Source organism: Pleurodeles waltl, chromosome 11, assembly GCF_031143425.1.
Source record: "Pleurodeles waltl isolate 20211129_DDA chromosome 11, aPleWal1.hap1.20221129, whole genome shotgun sequence".
NCBI classification, from domain to species: domain Eukaryota; kingdom Metazoa; phylum Chordata; class Amphibia; order Caudata; family Salamandridae; genus Pleurodeles; species Pleurodeles waltl.
This window is the reverse complement of record NC_090450.1, coordinates 1,025,695,899-1,025,717,199: the sequence shown is the minus strand read 5'-3', so window position 1 is coordinate 1,025,717,199 and position 21,301 is coordinate 1,025,695,899. Positions and strand designations below refer to the sequence as shown.

Here is a 21,301-nt window from a genome sequence, read left to right as displayed (position 1 = left end):
GGATCTCCCTCCCGGTGAGTCTTCAGATTCGAAGTGTAAGATTCCAGCAGGACTCCTCTGCATCTTCTGGCCACTGGGACTGCAACTGGAACCTCCAGGAACTGACAATCTGTAACTCCAGCGAAGACTCCGCTCTGCAACATTGTTTCTCCAGCTCCTTTCAGCAAATGCAACATTTCCCTGGCTGTGCATCCTCTGAGGGTGACGAGTCTTCAGCCTGGACAAGAAGCAAGAAGGAATCTCCCTTGGAGTGAAGGAGACACTCTCCTGCATCCGCAGGCACCAACTGCAACAACGACCGGCTGCATGGATCCTCTCTCCTTTGGAACTGCGTGGATCGTGCATCACAGATGGTGGTCTGAGTGCTCCCCTTGATCCTCTCTACCAGCTGTCTAATTTAGGAGACAGTAAGCCCTTGCCTCTCTTCGCAGGACAGTACCCCCGTGCACAGCTACCAAGGCTTGTTTGTTCTTCCTCTAAGGGATCTTCAGGCTCCGTGTAGCCCCAGCCTCCAGCACTCTTCCCTGCACAGCACAGTCTCCTGTCTGCTGCTCCAACGTCATCGGACTCCTCTTCAGGTGTGCTGAGTGGGCATCATCGTGACTCCTGTGCCTGCTGCCAGTGGGTCGCCTGTGAGGGCTGCCTCCCCTTGTTGTGACTCTCCCAGCTGCTGAGGGTCACCTCGGGCTCCCCTCCTTGGGTCCAGTCTCCTGGGCCTTGCTGGTCCTCTTCAGCCTTGCAAACCTTCTTCTCTGACCCTTGCATTTGCCAAGGCTTGTTGTTGGATTTCCAGCACCACTGACCATCTGCATCATGACTGCTGACGTGGAACATCACTTGCAACATTTCTGGAACTCCTCTTCTGCTCCTGTGCGGCACTGCTGACCTTCTTCATCTACCCTCAACCTGGTCCTGCATCCATAGAAGGGTGGGTAGTGACTCTTGCCACAGCCGAACTCTCCAACTGGAACTGGACTTGGTCCCCTTCTTTGCAGGTCCTCTTCTGTCAGGATTCAACTCTGGTTTCTTCCAGTCTTGCTAAGATCGTGCACAGTCCTTTACCAAAGTTCCCCTGCAGGTTTGGGGAAAAACCAGGTACTTACCTCTTCTCTCCTGGTCGCTGGAGGGCACCCTGGTACTTACCTTTTGGGGTTGCCAGTTCCTCCAGCTCCCCTCTACTGCTTCCACTTCCATAGGTGGGGGACTGCCTTTCACATTCCACTTCCTTAGTATAAGGTTTGGTCCCCCCCCTAGGGCCTTCACTATTTTCTACTGTTTTACTATTCGCTATTGCTTTCTATGGTAATCACCGACTTCTGATGTGTATATAGTAGTGTGTTTACTCACCTCCTAGTGGAGTATTGCCTATACAGTATTTCAGTATTTGTGTTACTATAATAAAGTACCTTTATTTTTGTAACGCTGTGTGGTTCTTTCATGTGGGTAAGTGCTGTGTGCGTATTGTGCTATTGTATAAGCTTTGCATGTCTCCTAGATAAGTATTGGATGCTCATCCACAGCTACCTCTAGAGAGCCTGGCGTCTAGACACTGACTTCACCTCACTAATCGGGGATACCTGGACCTGGTATAAGGAGATAACACCACAGGTGCTCACCACACACCAGGCCAGCTTCCTACAGTTATCACTAAAAATGTAAATCTAAAAGCACGAGTCACAGTTTACTGAAGTCCTTATCCTGAGTACCAAAAATGGAAAACACAATTTTGTGGTTTTACAGACTGTACTACCGTACGGATGCTCCAAGATGAATAGGTTTTGGTTTTGAAGTAACTCATGATCCCTCCCCCGAATACTACAATGAACCAAGAAATAGAGTCAACCTAAGATTGTTTTTTTTCTGCAAACAAGTTTAGGTTCCCTGAAACAAACATCATTGTGGCCAAAGAATGTCTCAGATATCCCTAAGGGAAACGTTACTTCCCGGATAAGCCTCCGTTCGTAGCATCTAGTGCTGTAGATTCACATGCTCTGCACACTACTGCCACCTGGTGTTGGACTCAGACCTTTGCAAATTGCTCTTCTTTGCAGACGCTTTCAAGTCATAATTTGAGCGGACTCCTCTTTTAGTAACAATGCCAATGAGCACCAACTGCATGTTAGACAGTTTTTTGCAGCAGTGGGGAGAGTGTAATAGGGGTGTTGAGTGAGCCTCCTGCTATGCACAATGAGTACTGAGCACTGTGGACTGAGTAATAAGAGGATAGATCCGAAGTCACAAGCTCCGGAAAAGAATACTCAGCACACGTGAATCTACAACACCACACAGTACGAACAGATACATACGGGATAAGCAACATTTTACATTCATAGCATTTGTGGTTGTAGATCAGGCGTCTTCAACCAGTAACTCTTGACCTACTCGCGGATATCCTTTGTCCAGCTCAGCCTATTAAATTAGAAGCTTTGCCTGGTCCAATCAAAATGTACACTGTAAGGAAATGCCTCCTTGGCATGGTTGCCCCCTGACTTTTTGCCTTTGCTGATGCTATGTTTACAATTGAAAGTGTGCTGAGGCCTGCTAACCAGGCCCCAGCACCAGTGTTCTTTCCCTAACCTGTACTTTTGTATCCACAATTGGCAGACCCTGGCATCCAGATAAGTCCCTTGTAACTGGTACTTCTAGTACCAAGGGCCCTGATGCCAAGGAAGGTCTCTAAGGGATGCAGCATGTCTTATGCCACCCTGGAGACCTCTCACTCAGCACAGACACACCGCTTGCCAGCTTGTGTGTGCTAGTGAGGACAAAACGAGTAAGTCGACATGGCACTCCCCTCAGGGTGCCATGCCAGCCTCTCACTGCCTATGCAGTATAGGTAAGACACCCCTCTAGCAGGCCTTACAGCCCTAAGGCAGGGTGCACTATACCATAGGTGAGGGTACCAGTGCATGAGCATGGTACCCCTACAGTGTCTAAACAAAACCTTAGACATTGTAAGTGCAGGGTAGCCATAAGAGTATATGGTCTGGGAGTCTGTCAAACACGAACTCCACAGCACCATAATGGCTACACTGAAAACTGGGAAGTTTGGTATCAAACTTCTCAGCACAATAAATGCACACTGATGCCAGTGTACATTTTATTGTAAAATACACCACAGAGGGCACCTTAGAGGTGCCCCCTGAAACTTAACCGACTATCTGTGTAGGCTGACTAGTTCTAGCAGCCTGCCACAAACCGAGACATGTTGCTGGCCCCATGGGGAGAGTGCCTTTGTCACTCTGAGGCCAGTAACAAAGCCTGCACTGGGTGGAGATGCTAACACCTCTCCCAGGCAGGAATTGTCACACCTGGCGGTGAGCCTCAAAGGCTCACCTCCTTTGTGCCAACCCAGCAGGACACTCCAGCTAGTGGAGTTGCCCGCCCCCTCCGGCCAGGCCCCACTTTTGGCGGCAAGGCCGGAGAAAATAATGAGAATAACAAGGAGGAGTCACTGGCCAGTCAGGACAGCCCCTAAGGTGTCCTGAGCTGAGGTGACTCTAACTTTTAGAAATCCTCCATCTTGCAGATGGAGGATTCCCCCAATAGGGTTAGGATTGTGACCCCCTCCCCTTGGGAGGAGGCACAAAGAGGGTGTACCCACCCTCAGGGCTAGTAGCCATTGGCTACTAACCCCCCAGACCTAAACACGCCCTTAAATTTAGTATTTAAGGGCTACCCTGAACCCTAGAAAATTAGATTCCTGCAACTACAAGAAGAAGGACTGCCTAGCTGAAACCCCTGCAGCGGAAGACCAGAAGACGACAACTGCCTTGGCTCCAGAAACTCACCGGCCTGTCTCCTGCCTTCCAAAGATCCTGCTCCAGCGACGCCTTCCAAAGGGACCAGCGACCTCGACATCCTCTGAGGACTGCCCCTGCTTCGAAAAGACAAGAAACTCCCGAGGACAGCGGACCTGCTCCAAGAAAAGCTGCAACTTTGTTTCCAGCAGCTTTAAAGAACCCTGCAAGCTCCCCGCAAGAAGCGTGAGACTTGCAACACTGCACCCGGCGACCCCGACTCGGCTGGTGGCGATCCAACACCTCAGGAGGGACCCCAGGACTACTCTGATACTGTGAGTACCAAAACCTGTCCCCCCTGAGCCCCCACAGCGCCGCCTGCAGAGGGAATCCCGAGGCTTCCCCTGACCGCGACTCTTTGAATCTAAAGTCCCGACGCCTGGGAGAGACCCTGCACCCGCAGCCCCCAGGACCTGAAGGACCGGACTTTCACTGGAGAAGCGACCCCCAGGAGTCCCTCTCCCTTGCCCAAGTGGAGGTTTCCCCGAGGAACCCCCCCCTTGCCTGCCTGCAGCGCTGAAGAGATCCCGAGATCTCTCATAGACTAACATTGCGAACCCGACGCTTGTTTCTACACTGCACCCGGCCGCCCCCGCGCCGCTGAGGGTGAAATTTCTGTGTGGACTTGTGTCCCCCCCGGTGCCCTACAAAACCCCCCTGGTCTGCCCTCCGAAGACGCGGGTACTTACCTGCAAGCAGACCGGAACCGGGGCACCCCCTTCTCTCCATTCTAGCCTATGTGTTTTGGGCACCACTTTGAACTCTGCACCTGACCGGCCCTGAGCTGCTGGTGTGGTGACTTTGGGGTTGCTCTGAACCCCCAACGGTGGGCTACCTTGGACCAAGAACTGAACCCTGTAAGTGTCTTACTTACCTGGTAAAACTAACAAATACTTACCTCCCCTAGGAACTGTGAAAATTGCACTAAGTGTCCACTTTTAAAACAGCTATTTGTGAATAACTTGAAAAGTATACATGCAATTTTGATGATTTGAAGTTCCTAAAGTACTTACCTGCAATACCTTTCGAATGAGCTATTACATGTAGAATTTGAACCTGTGGTTCTTAAAATAAACTAAGAAAAGATATTTTTCTATATAAAAACCTATTGGCTGGATTTGTCTCTGAGTGTGTGTACCTCATTTATTGTCTATGTGTATGTACAACAAATGCTTAACACTACTCCTTGGATAAGCCTACTGCTCGACCACACTACCACAAAATAGAGCATTAGTATTATCTATTTTTACCACTATTTTACCTCTAAGGGGAACCCTTGGACTCTGTGCATGCTATTCCTTACTTTGAAATAGCACATACAGAGCCAACTTCCTACATTGGTGGATCAGCGGTGGGGTACAAGACTTTGCATTTGCTGGACTACTCAGCCAATACCTGATCACACGACAAATTCCAAAATTGTCATTAGAAATTGATTTTTGCAATTTGAAAAGTTTTCTAAATTCTTAAAAGACCTGCTAGGGCCTTGTGTTAGATCCTGTTTAGCATTTCTTTTAGAGTTTAAAAGTCTGTTAAAAGTTTGAATTAGATTCTAGAATCAGTTTTAGTTTCTTAAAAAGTATTCCAACTTTTAGAAGCATAATGTCTAGCACAGATGTGAATGTGGTGGAACTCGACACCACACCTTACCTCCATCTACAGATGAGAGAGCTAAGGTCACTCTGTAAACTAAAGAAAATAACAATGGGCCCCAAACCTACCAAAATACAGCTCCAGGAGCTTTTGGCAGAGTTTGAAAAGGCCAACCCCTCTGAGGGTGGCAACTCAGAGGAAGAGGATAGTGACTTGGAGGACAATTCCCCCCTACCAGTCCTATCTAGGGAGAACAGGGTCCCTCAAACCCTGACTCCAAAAATAATAGTCAGAGATGCTGGTTCCCTCACAGGAGAGACCAACACCTCTGAAATCACTGAGGATAACCCCAGTGAAGAGGACATCCAGTTAGCCAGGATGGCCAAAAGATTGGCTTTGGAAAGACAGATCCTAGCCATAGAGAGGGAAAGACAAGAGATGGGCCTAGGACCCATCAATGGTGGCAGCAACTTAAATAGGGTCAGAGATTCTCCTGACATGTTGAAAATCCCTAAAGGGATTGTAACTAAATATGAAGATGGTGATGACATCACCAAATGGTTCACAGCTTTTGAGAGGGCTTGTGTAACCAGAAAAGTGAACAGATCTCACTGGGGTGCTCTCCTTTGGGAAATGTTCACAGGAAAGTGTAGGGATAGACTCCTCACACTCTCTGGACAAGATGCAGAATCTTATGACCTCATGAAGGGTACCCTGATTGAGGGCTTTGGATTCTCCACTGAGGAGTACAGGATTAGGTTCAGGGGGGCTCAAAAATCCTCGAGCCAGACCTGGGTTGACTTTGTTGACTACTCAGTGAAAACACTAGATGGTTGGATTCAAGGCAGTGGTGTAAGTAATTATGATGGGCTGTACAATTTATTTGTGAAAGAACACCTGTTAAGTAATTGTTTCAATGATAAACTGCATCAGCATCTGGTAGACCTAGGACCAATTTCTCCCCAAGAATTGGGAAAGAAGGCGGACCATTGGGTCAAGACAAGGGTGTCCAAGACTTCAACAGGGGGTGACCAAAAGAAAGGGGTCACAAAGACTCCCCAGCAGAAGGGTGATGAGACAACCAAAACTAAAAATAGTAAAGAGTCTTCTACAGGCCCCCAAAAACCTGCACAGGAGGGTGGGCCCAGAGCCTCTTCACAAAACAATGGGTACAAGGGTAAAAACTTTGATCCCAAAAAGGCCTGGTGTCATAGCTGTAAACAGCATGGACACCAAACTGGAGACAAGGCCTGTCCCAAGAAAGGTTCCACTCCAAACTCCCATCCAGGTAACACTGGTATGGCTAGTCTCCAAGTGGGATCAACAGTGTGCCCAGAGCAAATCAGGGTCCACACTGAAGCTACTCTAGTTTCTGAGGGTGGGGTGGATTTAGCCACACTAGCTGTCTGGCCGCCTAACATGCAAAAATACAGACAGCAACTCTTAATTAATGGGACTAGAATAGAGGGCCTGAGGGATACAGGTGCCAGTGTCACCATGGTGACAGAGAAACTGGTTTCCCCTGGCCAATACCTGACTGGAAAAACTTACACAGTCACCAACGCTGACAATCAGAGAAAAGTACATCCCATGGCAATGGTTACTTTAGAATGGGGAGGGGTCAATGGCCTGAAACAGGTGGTGGTCTCCTCAAATATCCCAGTGGACTGTCTGCTTGGAAATGACCTGGAGTCCTCAGCATGGGCTGAGGTAGAGCTAAAAACCCATGCAGCAATGCTGGGTATCCCTGAACTGGTGTGTGTGAAAACGAGAGCACAATGCAAGGCACAGGGTGAAAAAGTAGAGCTGGAGTCTGGAAAAATGGCCCAGCCTACCAAGAGAACAGGAAAGTCAGTTGGGAAACCAACTGCAACACAGCAAAAGAAAGGGAACCTCTCTTCTCAGGAAGAAGTTCTGCCCTCTGAGGGAACTGAGCCTTTGGAGCTTGAACCTTATCAGGTTGAGCTCTTAGGCCCAGGGGGACCCTCAAGGGAAGAGCTGTGTAAGGGACAAGAAACCTGTCCCTCTCTTGAAGGCCTTAGGCAGCAAGCTGCTGAAGAGTCCAAAGGCAAGAAAAATGGAACACATAGGGTCTATTGGGAAGATGGGCTCCTGTACACTGAGGCCAGAGACCCCAAACCTGGTGCCACTAGGAGAGTGGTAGTGCCTCAGCTGTTCAGAGAGTTCATCCTAACATTGGCCCATGACATTCCCCTTGCTGGACATTTGGGACAAACCAAGACGTGGGAGAGGTTAGTCAACCACTTCTACTGGCCCAATATGTCCAACATGGTTAAGGAGTTTTGCCTCTCCTGCCCCACCTGTCAAGCCAGTGGTAAGACAGGTGGGCATCCAAAGGCCCCCCTCATTCCACTTCCAGTGGTGGGGGTGCCCTTTGAAAGAGTGGGTGTGGACATAGTTGGTCCACTGGAACCTCCCACAGCCTCAGGAAATATGTATATCCTGGTAGTAGTGGATCATGCTACCAGGTATCCTGAAGCTATTCCCCTTAGGTCGACTACTGCCCCTGCAGTAGCCAAGGCCCTCATTGGTATCTTTACCAGGGTGGGTTTCCCTAAGGAGGTGGTGTCTGACAGAGGTACCAACTTCATGTCAGCATACCTAAAGCACATGTGGAATGAGTGTGGAGTGACTTATAAATTCACTACACCTTACCATCCACAAACTAATGGCTTAGTTGAGAGATTCAACAAGACATTAAAAGGCATGATCATGGGGCTCCCAGAAAAACTCAAAAGGAGATGGGATGTCCTCCTGCCATGTCTGCTTTTCGCTTACAGGGAGGTACCACAGAAGGGAGTAGGGTTCTCACCCTTTGAACTTCTGTTTGGTCATCCTGTAAGGGGACCACTTGCCCTTGTTAAAGAAGGCTGGGAGAGACCTCTCCATGAGCCTAAACAGGACATAGTGGACTATGTACTTGGCCTTCGCTCTAGAATGGCAGAGTACATGGAAAAGGCAACCAAAAACCTTGAGGCCAGCCAACAGCTCCAGAAGTTTTGGTATGACCAAAAGGCTGCACTGGTTGAGTTCCAACCAGGGCAGAAAGTCTGGGTTCTGGAGCCTGTGGCTCCCAGGGCACTCCAGGACAAATGGAGTGGCCCTTACCCAGTACTAGAGAGGAAGAGTCAGGTCACCTACTTGGTGGACCTGGGCACAAGCAGGAGCCCCAAAAGGGTGATCCATGTAAACCGCCTTAAGCTCTTCCACGACAGGGCTGATGTCAATCTGTTGATGGTAACAGATGAGGATCAGGAGGCAGAGAGTGAACCTCTCCCTGATCTTCTGTCATCAGACCCAAAAGATGGTACAGTAGATGGAGTGATCTACTCAGACACCCTCTCTGGCCAACAGCAAGCTGATTGTAGGAGAGTCCTACAACAGTTTCCTGAACTCTTCTCCTTAACCCCTGGTCAGACACACCTGTGTACCCATGATGTGGACACAGGAGACAGCATGCCTGTCAAGAACAAAATCTTTAGACAGTCTGACCATGTTAAGGAAAGCATCAAGGTGGAAGTCCACAAGATGCTGGAATTGGGAGTCATTGAGCGCTCTGACAGCCCCTGGGCTAGCCCAGTGGTCTTAGTCCCCAAACCTCACACCACAGATGGAAAGAAAGAGATGAGGTTTTGTGTGGACTACAGAGGGCTCAATTCTGTCACCAAGACAGATGCTCATCCAATTCCAAGAGCTGATGAGCTCATTGATAAATTAGGTGCTGCCAAATTCCTAAGTACCTTTGACTTGACAGCAGGGTACTGGCAAATAAAAATGGCACCTGGAGCAAAAGAAAAGACAGCATTCTCCACACCTGATGGGCATTATCAGTTTACTGTTATGCCCTTTGGTTTAAAGAATGCCCCTGCCACCTTCCAAAGGTTGGTGAATCAAGTCCTTGCTGGCTTGGAGTCCTTTAGCACAGCTTATCTTGATGATATTGCTGTCTTTAGCTCCACCTGGCAGGATCACCTGGTCCACCTGAGGAAGGTTTTGAAGGCTCTGCAATCTGCAGGCCTCTCTATCAAGGCATCCAAATGCCAGATAGGGCAGGGAACTGTGGTTTATTTGGGACACCTTGTAGGTGGAGGCCAAGTTCAGCCACTCCAACCCAAGATCCAGACTATTCTGGACTGGGTAGCTCCAAAAACCCAGACTCAAGTCAGGGCATTCCTTGGCTTGACTGGGTACTACAGGAGGTTTGTGAAGGGATATGGATCCATTGTGACAGCCCTCACTGAGCTCACCTCCAAGAAAATGCCCAAGAAAGTGAACTGGACTGTGGACTGCCAACAGGCCTTTGACACCCTGAAACAGGCAATGTGCTCAGCACCAGTTCTCAAAGCTCCAGATTATTCTAAGCAGTTCATTGTGCAGACTGATGCCTCTGAACATGGGATAGGGGCAGTTTTGTCCCAAACAAATGATGATGGCCTTGACCAGCCTGTTGCTTTCATTAGCAGGAGGTTACTCCCCAGGGAGCAGCGTTGGAGTGCCATTGAGAGGGAGGCCTTTGCTGTGGTTTGGTCCCTGAAGAAGCTGAGACCATACCTCTTTGGGACTCACTTCCTAGTTCAAACCGACCACAGACCTCTCAAATGGCTGATGCAAATGAAAGGTGAAAATCCTAAACTGTTGAGGTGGTCCATCTCCCTACAGGGAATGGACTTTATAGTGGAACACAGACCTGGGACTGCCCATGCCAATGCAGATGGCCTTTCCAGGTTCTTCCACTTAGAAAATGAAGACTCTCTTGGGAAAGGTTAGTCTCATCCTCTTTCGTTTGGGGGGGGGTTGTGTAAGGAAATGCCTCCTTGGCATGGTTGCCCCCTGACTTTTTGCCTTTGCTGATGCTATGTTTACAATTGAAAGTGTGCTGAGGCCTGCTAACCAGGCCCCAGCACCAGTGTTCTTTCCCTAACCTGTACTTTTGTATCCACAATTGGCAGACCCTGGCATCCAGATAAGTCCCTTGTAACTGGTACTTCTAGTACCAAGGGCCCTGATGCCAAGGAAGGTCTCTAAGGGATGCAGCATGTCTTATGCCACCCTGGAGACCTCTCACTCAGCACAGACACACCGCTTGCCAGCTTGTGTGTGCTAGTGAGGACAAAACGAGTAAGTCGACATGGCACTCCCCTCAGGGTGCCATGCCAGCCTCTCACTGCCTATGCAGTATAGGTAAGACACCCCTCTAGCAGGCCTTACAGCCCTAAGGCAGGGTGCACTATACCATAGGTGAGGGTACCAGTGCATGAGCATGGTACCCCTACAGTGTCTAAACAAAACCTTAGACATTGTAAGTGCAGGGTAGCCATAAGAGTATATGGTCTGGGAGTCTGTCAAACACGAACTCCACAGCACCATAATGGCTACACTGAAAACTGGGAAGTTTGGTATCAAACTTCTCAGCACAATAAATGCACACTGATGCCAGTGTACATTTTATTGTAAAATACACCACAGAGGGCACCTTAGAGGTGCCCCCTGAAACTTAACCGACTATCTGTGTAGGCTGACTAGTTCTAGCAGCCTGCCACAAACCGAGACATGTTGCTGGCCCCATGGGGAGAGTGCCTTTGTCACTCTGAGGCCAGTAACAAAGCCTGCACTGGGTGGAGATGCTAACACCTCTCCCAGGCAGGAATTGTCACACCTGGCGGTGAGCCTCAAAGGCTCACCTCCTTTGTGCCAACCCAGCAGGACACTCCAGCTAGTGGAGTTGCCCGCCCCCTCCGGCCAGGCCCCACTTTTGGCGGCAAGGCCGGAGAAAATAATGAGAATAACAAGGAGGAGTCACTGGCCAGTCAGGACAGCCCCTAAGGTGTCCTGAGCTGAGGTGACTCTAACTTTTAGAAATCCTCCATCTTGCAGATGGAGGATTCCCCCAATAGGGTTAGGATTGTGACCCCCTCCCCTTGGGAGGAGGCACAAAGAGGGTGTACCCACCCTCAGGGCTAGTAGCCATTGGCTACTAACCCCCCAGACCTAAACACGCCCTTAAATTTAGTATTTAAGGGCTACCCTGAACCCTAGAAAATTAGATTCCTGCAACTACAAGAAGAAGGACTGCCTAGCTGAAACCCCTGCAGCGGAAGACCAGAAGACGACAACTGCCTTGGCTCCAGAAACTCACCGGCCTGTCTCCTGCCTTCCAAAGATCCTGCTCCAGCGACGCCTTCCAAAGGGACCAGCGACCTCGACATCCTCTGAGGACTGCCCCTGCTTCGAAAAGACAAGAAACTCCCGAGGACAGCGGACCTGCTCCAAGAAAAGCTGCAACTTTGTTTCCAGCAGCTTTAAAGAACCCTGCAAGCTCCCCGCAAGAAGCGTGAGACTTGCAACACTGCACCCGGCGACCCCGACTCGGCTGGTGGCGATCCAACACCTCAGGAGGGACCCCAGGACTACTCTGATACTGTGAGTACCAAAACCTGTCCCCCCTGAGCCCCCACAGCGCCGCCTGCAGAGGGAATCCCGAGGCTTCCCCTGACCGCGACTCTTTGAATCTAAAGTCCCGACGCCTGGGAGAGACCCTGCACCCGCAGCCCCCAGGACCTGAAGGACCGGACTTTCACTGGAGAAGCGACCCCCAGGAGTCCCTCTCCCTTGCCCAAGTGGAGGTTTCCCCGAGGAACCCCCCCCTTGCCTGCCTGCAGCGCTGAAGAGATCCCGAGATCTCTCATAGACTAACATTGCGAACCCGACGCTTGTTTCTACACTGCACCCGGCCGCCCCCGCGCCGCTGAGGGTGAAATTTCTGTGTGGACTTGTGTCCCCCCCGGTGCCCTACAAAACCCCCCTGGTCTGCCCTCCGAAGACGCGGGTACTTACCTGCAAGCAGACCGGAACCGGGGCACCCCCTTCTCTCCATTCTAGCCTATGTGTTTTGGGCACCACTTTGAACTCTGCACCTGACCGGCCCTGAGCTGCTGGTGTGGTGACTTTGGGGTTGCTCTGAACCCCCAACGGTGGGCTACCTTGGACCAAGAACTGAACCCTGTAAGTGTCTTACTTACCTGGTAAAACTAACAAATACTTACCTCCCCTAGGAACTGTGAAAATTGCACTAAGTGTCCACTTTTAAAACAGCTATTTGTGAATAACTTGAAAAGTATACATGCAATTTTGATGATTTGAAGTTCCTAAAGTACTTACCTGCAATACCTTTCGAATGAGCTATTACATGTAGAATTTGAACCTGTGGTTCTTAAAATAAACTAAGAAAAGATATTTTTCTATATAAAAACCTATTGGCTGGATTTGTCTCTGAGTGTGTGTACCTCATTTATTGTCTATGTGTATGTACAACAAATGCTTAACACTACTCCTTGGATAAGCCTACTGCTCGACCACACTACCACAAAATAGAGCATTAGTATTATCTATTTTTACCACTATTTTACCTCTAAGGGGAACCCTTGGACTCTGTGCATGCTATTCCTTACTTTGAAATAGCACATACAGAGCCAACTTCCTACATACACACAATTTAAAACTGTGTGTATTCTCAGAACTCCTAAACTGAGATTTGAAGTAAAATAGTTGCAATCCCAAAACATATTTAAAGCTGATATGTGAATGATAAATCATCCTGCACTGGGAAGATTTATTCCTAGTGTTATTACCTTGCTTCCACAGGCACTGCAGCTCTGGCTGTTTTGTGTCATCCACGATGAAGGATTCCAAATTGATAAACCATTTTTTTTGCCATCACCGCTTATGCACCACGGTCATCACTACTGGTAATCTGGAACAGGGTGACCACTAATGTTGTCTTGTTTGATGTGGTCACTATTACAACACCGGTATTTGTAAGTAGCTCTTATTAAAGGAAAGGTCGGAGGTTCCTGCTGTAGGTACACATGTGCTGCATAGACTGTCAAGGGCTAAAGTGGGCCAACGGTGCCACCATAGTCCCCAGGTCCTCCAGAAATGAAGCCCACCCTGAGTTCACCCACTGTGGACTTCGAGACGGTGTCTGCAGCCCTTTCTGCAGACCACCCTCCAACCGTGAGTGACCAGGAGACAGAAACCAAATGCCTCAGGACACCTCTGCACCCGTCCACACTAGAGCCAGCAGAGAACCAAGGGTGCCCCCACATCGCCCCACCTCATGAGACCTTACTCCACTTGTTGGCCTGGTCGGACTGGATTCCCATTCCACGCCTGTAGGGTGTTTCTGCGGGCCCCCTGCAACTACAAGGAACTCCAGTGCTGGACCTGCACCCTTCAGCCCGAGAAGGACTAGACTGAATGTGCTCATGTGCCTGAGCCCCCCCTGTGGGTTCCCCCGGACTGTCCCTCCAGTCCATTCCTGCAGCGACTTTGTAACCAGACCGATCCCCATAGACTTGAATGGGACACCCGACGCCATAAAACACCTCTGCATCCGGATGCAGCAGAGCCTCTCGAGGTGACTTGTCGGTGCAGCCTTAGACCTTGCCCTATACTCGCCTTAAGCCCAGGAGATTGGCCCCATGTGTCACTGTACTCTATCTGTATGCAGTGTTTGTTCTTTCACCATAGGATAACATTACCGCTCTGAAAATTGCACTTTTAAAAACTGTAAAAATTCATAACTCGAAAAGTACTCACCTGACTCCAGTGACCTTGGTATCTAAATTTATATAAAGGTATGTGTTATTTTCAGGTCAAGCATAGAAGCGCTTGGGCGCTGCTCTTCCCAACATGTTGTAATCTATTCTGTGGGCTTTAACCACGCACATCACTTTAATTTGTTCCTGGGCTTCCCTTTAAAAATCCCTTGATGTTATTGGTAAATGCTTTACATTTGTTCTGCCTTGAGGTTGTTTTGTTACGCCTTGCAGACTGACCCTGTTACATGGCTTATTGCAAGATAGCCGCTATACTTTAGTGTGGGCAAACTATTTTTTTTCATTTGTCTCACCACTTCACGCTGCCTGGCTGCTATAGTGCTTATAAGTTTCATATAGTGGAACTCAATCAGCAGCATTGGAGCGCTCTGCATGACTATCAGTTACATCACATTGTTTGTTTTGTCTCTCCCCTTTGCGCTCCATGACGGACAGAGCACTTAGACGTTTTTTCTTTTGTCTCTTCCCTTCGTGGTCCATGGCGTTCGGCCTCCCTCAATTCCATCATCATTACTTTTTATGCTGTTTTATTTTTGAGTTCACTCTCTTTGAACTGACTATAAAGATTGTTCTCTTTTCCAGTGATCTGAAAAAAGGGTAGTTTTCCACCGCATAGACACGAGGGTGGGTATTATGCTGGGACCATACTAACTTTTTTCATTTTTGGAGTTATGGAAATGCCATCTGAAAGGCAGATGTCATTGTCCTTTAGCACTATTTGATGAACGTATGTATGCCAATCAATCAATCAATATTTCTAAAGTGCGGCTAATCACCCATAGGGTCTCGATGTCTGCTAATAATGCACGCATTGTCAAATCCAGCTATTTTAGTTCCTCCTACGTTCGGAGATATTTCTAGAATACAATTATTTTTCTATCTGTCAATAGATAACACCCGGACATGATTCGGGTGCACATTGGCAGGAAGCAAAAAAGCCACAGAAATTATGTGGCAGAGAGGACGAAATTATGCAGCAGAGTTGACCAATTTATGTGGCAAGAAAAGTCCAGTTATGCAGTTACACCAACAGCTCTACCTCAAGCAAATGTGAGACCTACTGTATTGCAAATGCTTGTTATAAATTGGTGTTTGATTTCTTAATTGAGTGTGGGTCTGTAGGAAGCTGGCCTGGTGTGTGGTGGGTACCACAGGTACTTACACCTTATACAAGGTCCAGGTATCCCCTCTTAGTGAAGTGTAAACCGTGACTAGAAGCCAAGCTCTCTAGAGGTAGTTGCGTTTGAGCAGCCAAAGGCTTATCTAGGAGACATGCATTTCTCATGCAGTATCACTGTAGTCACACAGTACTCCCACACATGAAAGAAAAACACCCAGCTGTAAGAAAATAAAGGTACTTTAGTTTTGGCACAGATTATTACAAATCACTAGACAGGTGACCCACCCTTAGGAGGTAAGTAATACACTAAATAGACACTAGCAATCAAATAGGCACAGAAAAGGTTAGAAAAGCAGTGCAACAGTAATACCCAATAGTGACCCTTGGGGTTCGCAAACCATATACTAAACAAGCATTTGAAATGGAACGGGTCTCGCATTTGCTCGAGTTAGACCTATTCGCGTTTTAAACTCCTAACCGAACTTTTCTTGCCACATAAACTGAAAAGTAAGACAGTTTCACATAAGGAGACACACAAAAGGAAACAGAAGTTCGCTCGCAGTGAAACGTTTCGGCAAAAGTGCAATTATCCATGTAACCAGCAAAAAGTACAATTAGCCATGTAACAGGGTCGATGTCATGCAAAGCACTCAACTACTGCCCAGCGAGATCACGCTGCCTGCAAAAAAAAGAGAAAAAGTAGTCCAGAAACCATACAGAAAACATTGAGCCTCGTATGTTTTCAGTAGCCGGCCAGTGCGCTCAAGGAGAGCTAAACACCAACAAGGCTCAGCAAAGGCAAACCGGAGGTTAGTGGAAAAGAGGTGCTGCCGGGGACCAGCAAAGCCCAGGAGGACACAACCTAGGAGGGGGAGTCACAGGGGACCCTCGGCGTTGCAGAGTCCACAGGAGCAGAGGCAGCCCCCACAGGAGTCCCACAGGACAGGGACACAGAAGCCACAGAAGAAACCCACGCAGCACTACAAAAGTGGATCCCACTCCACAGGAGAACCACGCAGGAGGCTAAGATTTGCAGGAAGGAGTGCTGGGGACTGGAGCTGCACGTTGCATGAAGATCTCTTGGAGGAGACATAAACAAGCCTTGGCAGCTGCAAGGGACGCGGTGCTCGGGTGTGCTGTCCTGAATGGGAAGGCAAAGGCTTACCTCAACCAAAGCTGGACAGCTGGCAGAGAGGACTAAGAGGAGTACTCCGGACCACCACCTGTGATGCAGGATCCGCGCAGCTCAGCAGGAGAGAGGATCCGCGCAGCCAGTCGCCACTTGTTGTAGGTGCCTGCGGTTGCAGGAAAGTGACTCCTTCCCTCCAAAGGAGATTCCTCCTCCTTCTTGTGCAGGATTCAGAGTTGCAGTTTTCTGAGGATGAACGGTGAGAAAACTGTTGCAAAGCTGGCAGGAACTCTGGAAACAATGTTGCAGAAGAGTCTTCCTCGTGGATCTGCGGCTTGAATGGTTCCTGGAAGGTCCAGTCGCGGTTCCGGAGGCCAGAAGTTGATGTAAAAGTTGCAGAGGAGTCCTACTGGAATCTTGGAAGCTGAATCTGAGGACCCACCCTAGAGGAAGACTCTGTATAGCCCAAAGAGTGGGCTTGGTCACCTAACCAGGTAACTATCGGAGGGTGCCTTTGACGTCACCTTCGGAGCCTGGCCGCTCAGATGCTCCCAGAGTTCCCTGCCAACCTTGGAATCAAGATGGAAGAACCCAGGGACCTTCTGGAGGAGCTCTGGGCACCGCCTCTGGGGTGGTGATGGACAGGGGAGTGGTCGCCCCCCTTTCTATTGTCCAGTTTCGCACCAGAGCAGGGACTGGGGGTTCCTGAACCTGTGTGGTCTGATTTATGCACGGAGGGCACCAAATGTGCCCTTCAAGCAAAACCAGTGGACTGGGGAGGCTACCCCCTCCAAAGCCAGTCACACCTATTTCCAAAGCTCCAAATCTAGAGGGTGTTACCTCCCTCTCCCAAAGGAAATCCTTTGTTCTGCCTTCCTGGGCTTGATAAGATCAAGCAGCAGGGGGACAGAAACCTGTCTGAGGGGTGGCAGCAGCTGGGCTGCTTGCAAAAACCCTGTAAGACAGGTGGTAGCAATGCTGGGGGTCCTCTAAGTAGCCCCCAGAGTGCATGGAATCATATTTCCAATATTTGCAACAGTATTGGGGTAGGATTCTGACATGTTTGATACCAAACATGCCCAGGTTCGGAGTTACCATTATGTAGCTGGACATAGGTAGTGACCTATGTCCAGTACACATATAAAATGGCTTCCCTGCACTCACGAAGTCCAGTAAAATGGGGCTGGAGTTCGTGGGGGGCACCTCTGCTAGTGCAGGGGTGCCCTCACACATAGGGACCTGCACCCTGCCCTCTGGGCTAGGAGGGCCTATCATAGGGGTGACTTACAGTGACCTGGTGCAGTGACATGTGGTGAAACCGGGTGCGTGCATCCGGTTCACGCAGACTGCAATGGCAGGCCTGCAGAACCCTTCGCATGGGCGCCCTATGAGTGGCAAAAAAACTGCTGTAGCCCATAGGGATCCCCTGGAACCCAAATGCCCTGGGTACCTTGGTACCATTTACCAAGGACTTACATGGGGGCACCAGTATGTCAATTGTGGGGATAAAAAGTTACTAGCAACCAAATTTAGATGAGAAAGCACAGTCACTTGGGTTCTGGTTAGCAGGATCCCAGTGAACACAGTCAAATACTCTGACAAACAGCCCAAAAGTGGGGGCCAAACTAGAAAGAGGCTACTTTCTTACAGGGTCTCACTTCCTGCACATGTCTTGTCATGCTTAGCACTACCCTCTGATATTCAGTACCCAAAAAGAGAACATTTGGGGTGGCATTTGTGGCTGTGTGATACCTTTGGGGGATTGCTTGGACTCGTAGCACAGTGTACCTCATTTTGTTCCACTATATAAAGAGACAGCTTCCTACAGAAAGATCAGGCCAGTGTCTGGTGAGGTGTCCAGCCAAATGGCATCCACCAGGTTCCTCATACCAGGTGTCTCTCAGACCCCTCCCATTCATCACCCAATCCAGGCCTGTCATAAGAATAAGGCACTGGCCCAGAAATGGGGAGGGGGTTTGGTCTGTCACTGGTTGGCACCTGAACTGGCACCTGTCTGGCTCCATGTCAGAGTCGGGAATAATGATGCAGGCAGTGCCAACTATGGGCATCGGAACTGGGGCAGGTGCTGAGGAAGGACGAGGCCACTCAACTTTTGCTGCTCAATATACTGAATCATGGAGGGCAGTCATGCCAGTGGAAACCCAGTAGGGGCCCTTCCTGAACCCCTGGGTCCCGAGGTTGCTCCAGAGGAGTCAAGCCTCCCAAAAATGAGGTCATGGCCTTCTAGAATTATTTTAGCTGGGCTGGCGTCGCTCTGGCTTCCAGAATCTCAGGGAGTCTCAGAGATGGCCCCAGACTCCACCAGAGAGTTAGGTCTTAGGTGCTGACCGCCTCGCATCTCGTCCAAGACTTGCACAGTGAAGTCGAAGACTTCTTCTTGTGGGACTTGCCGGATTTTCCCGATGACTTGGAGTGGGATGAAGATTGCCAGGAGTGGTTCCGCAAACAAGGGACATTCCTCGCGAACGAGTTCTAGAACATCTTGGGATGGGGCAGCGAGGAACTTGAGGGACAGCTCCCTCAGTACCTTTGGATGGATGGCGAGGCAATCTTCACACATCTTGGCATCGTGATTGTGCTCTAGAAACCAAAGGCAAACCAATTGCTGGTCCCTTCACCGACATTTTATGGTGATTAGTGCCGCATGGTTTGAAACCTAGCTTTTTGGAGGACATCTTCACACCAGGAGAGAAAGTCTCAGAAAAATATTCGACTTAAGGCCAAAAAGGTCAGTCAAAAATTGACTAGAGGTAGCTCTCTTAAGATCTGCACTGACTGGCATGGAAAGACAAGAACTGACAGCAGCATGCTGGGGTGGCGCCTATATAGGCACCATACACGTCATTTCCTGCACCAATGCCATACGGATCCAAAACGGCACAAAGTGTCTACGCTTGTCAAAAGATTCAGGATCCAGTCTGACACCCGGGGAACATTCCAAGGTAAGGAATATGCAGCTACAAGTCTGTCCAGATAATCGAGTTGCGTGAAAGTACTGGGAGACGCTCATATAGCTGCCTAGAAGATGTCTAAGTCAGGGACTCTGCATGTAAGAGCAGAGTTAGCAGCTTTGGTCTTGGTAGAATGAGCACGCAGTCCTTCCAGGGGCTGCTTTTTAGCCAAAGTGTAGCAGATCTTAATGCAGAGATGGATCCAGCGGGAGGTGGTTCTCTTCTGAACAGCCTTGCCTTTCGTTGCTCCAGTGAACCCCACAAAGAGCTGATTGTCCACTCTGTGGTTTTTGGTACAATTTAAGAATCTCAGCACTCTCTTAGGGTCAAAGCGAAGGAGTTTCTCCTTCACCTGTGAGGGGTGAGGCCAAGCACAGAACGCCTCTGGGTACTGTTCTGACCTATGTGGAATGGTGTCCACTTTTGGCAGAAAGGATGCCCAAGGACCTTGAAGCTCACTCACATTATGCACCGATGTTATGGCGATGAGAACACTGCCTTGAGGATGAGGAGCTGCAAGGGACAGCTGTGAAGTGGCTCAAATGGAGTGCACATTGGAAAGGGGAAGACCAAGTGTAGGAAGTTGGCTCTGTATGTGCTATTTCAAAGTAAGGAATAGCATGCACAGAGTCCAAGGGTTCCCCTTAGAGGTAAGATAGTGGCAAAAAGAGATAATACTAATGCTCTATTTTGTGGTAGTGTGGTCGAGCAGTAGGCTTATCCAAGGAGTAGTGTTAAGCATTTGTTGTACATACACATAGACAATAAATGAGGTACACACACTCAGAGACAAATCCAGCCAATAGGTTTTTATATAGAAAAATATCTTTTCTTAGTTTATTTTAAGAACCACAGGTTCAAATTCTACATGTAATATCTCATTCGAAAGGTATTGCAGGTAAGTACTTTAGGAACTTCAAATCATCAAAATTGCATGTATACTTTTCAAGTTATTCACAAATAGCTGTTTTAAAAGTGGACACTTAGTGCAATTTTCACAGTTCCTAGGGGAGGTAAGTATTTGTTAGGTTAACCAGGTAAGTAAGACACTTACAGGGCTTAGTTCTTGGTCCAAGGTAGCCCACCGTTGGGGGTTCAGAGCAACCCCAAAGTCACCACACCAGCAGCTCAGGGCCGGTCAGGTGCAGAGTTCAAAGTGGTGCCCAAAACACATAGGCTAGAATGGAGAGAGGGGGGTGCCCCGATTCCGGTCTGCTTGCAGGTAAGTACCCGCGTCTTCGGAGGGCAGACCAGAGGGGTTTTGTAGGGCACCGGGGGGGACACAAGCCCACACAGAAATTTCACCCTCAGCAGCGCGGGGGCGGCCGGGTGCAGTGTAGGAACAGGCGTCGGGTTCGCAATGTTAGTCTATGAGAGATCTCGGGATCTCTTCAGCGCTGCAGGCAGGCAAGGGGGGGATTCCTCGGGGAAACCTCCACTTGGGCAAGGGAGAGGGACTCCTGGGGGTCACTTCTCCAGTGAAAGTCCGGTCCTTCAGGTCCTGGGGGCTGCGGGTGCAGGGTCTCTCCCAGGCGTCGGGACTTTAGGTTCAAAGAGTCGCGGTCAGGGGAAGCCTCGGGATTCCCTCTGCAGGCGGCGCTGTGGGGGCTCAGGGGGGACAGGTTTTGGTACTCACAGTATCAGAGTAGTCCTGGGGTCCCTCCTGAGGTGTTGGATCGCCACCAGCCGAGTCGGGGTCGCCGGGTGCAGTGTTGCAAGTCTCACGCTTCTTGCGGGGAGCTTGCAGGGTTCTTTAAAGCTGCTGGAAACAAAGTTGCAGCTTTTCTTGGAGCAGGTCCGCTGTCCTCGGGAGTTTCTTGTCTTTTCGAAGCAGGGGCAGTCCTCAGAGGATGTCGAGGTCGCTGGTCCCTTTGGAAGGCGTCGCTGGAGCAGGATCTTTGGAAGGCAGGAGACAGGCCGGTGAGTTTCTGGAGCCAAGGCAGTTGTCGTCTTCTGGTCTTCCTCTGCAGGGGTTTTCAGCTAGGCAGTCCTTCTTCTTGTAGTTGCAGGAATCTAATTTTCTAGGGTTCAGGGTAGCCCTTAAATAC

At 49.4% G+C, this 21,301-nt stretch overlaps 1 protein-coding gene across 1 annotated transcript in view; it reads right to left on the bottom strand.

Moving 5' to 3' along the window:
- DHX37 (DEAH-box helicase 37) overlaps window positions 1-21,301 on the bottom strand; it is a 520,920-nt gene that overhangs the window by 226,642 nt on the left and 272,977 nt on the right. The window lies entirely within an intron of this gene.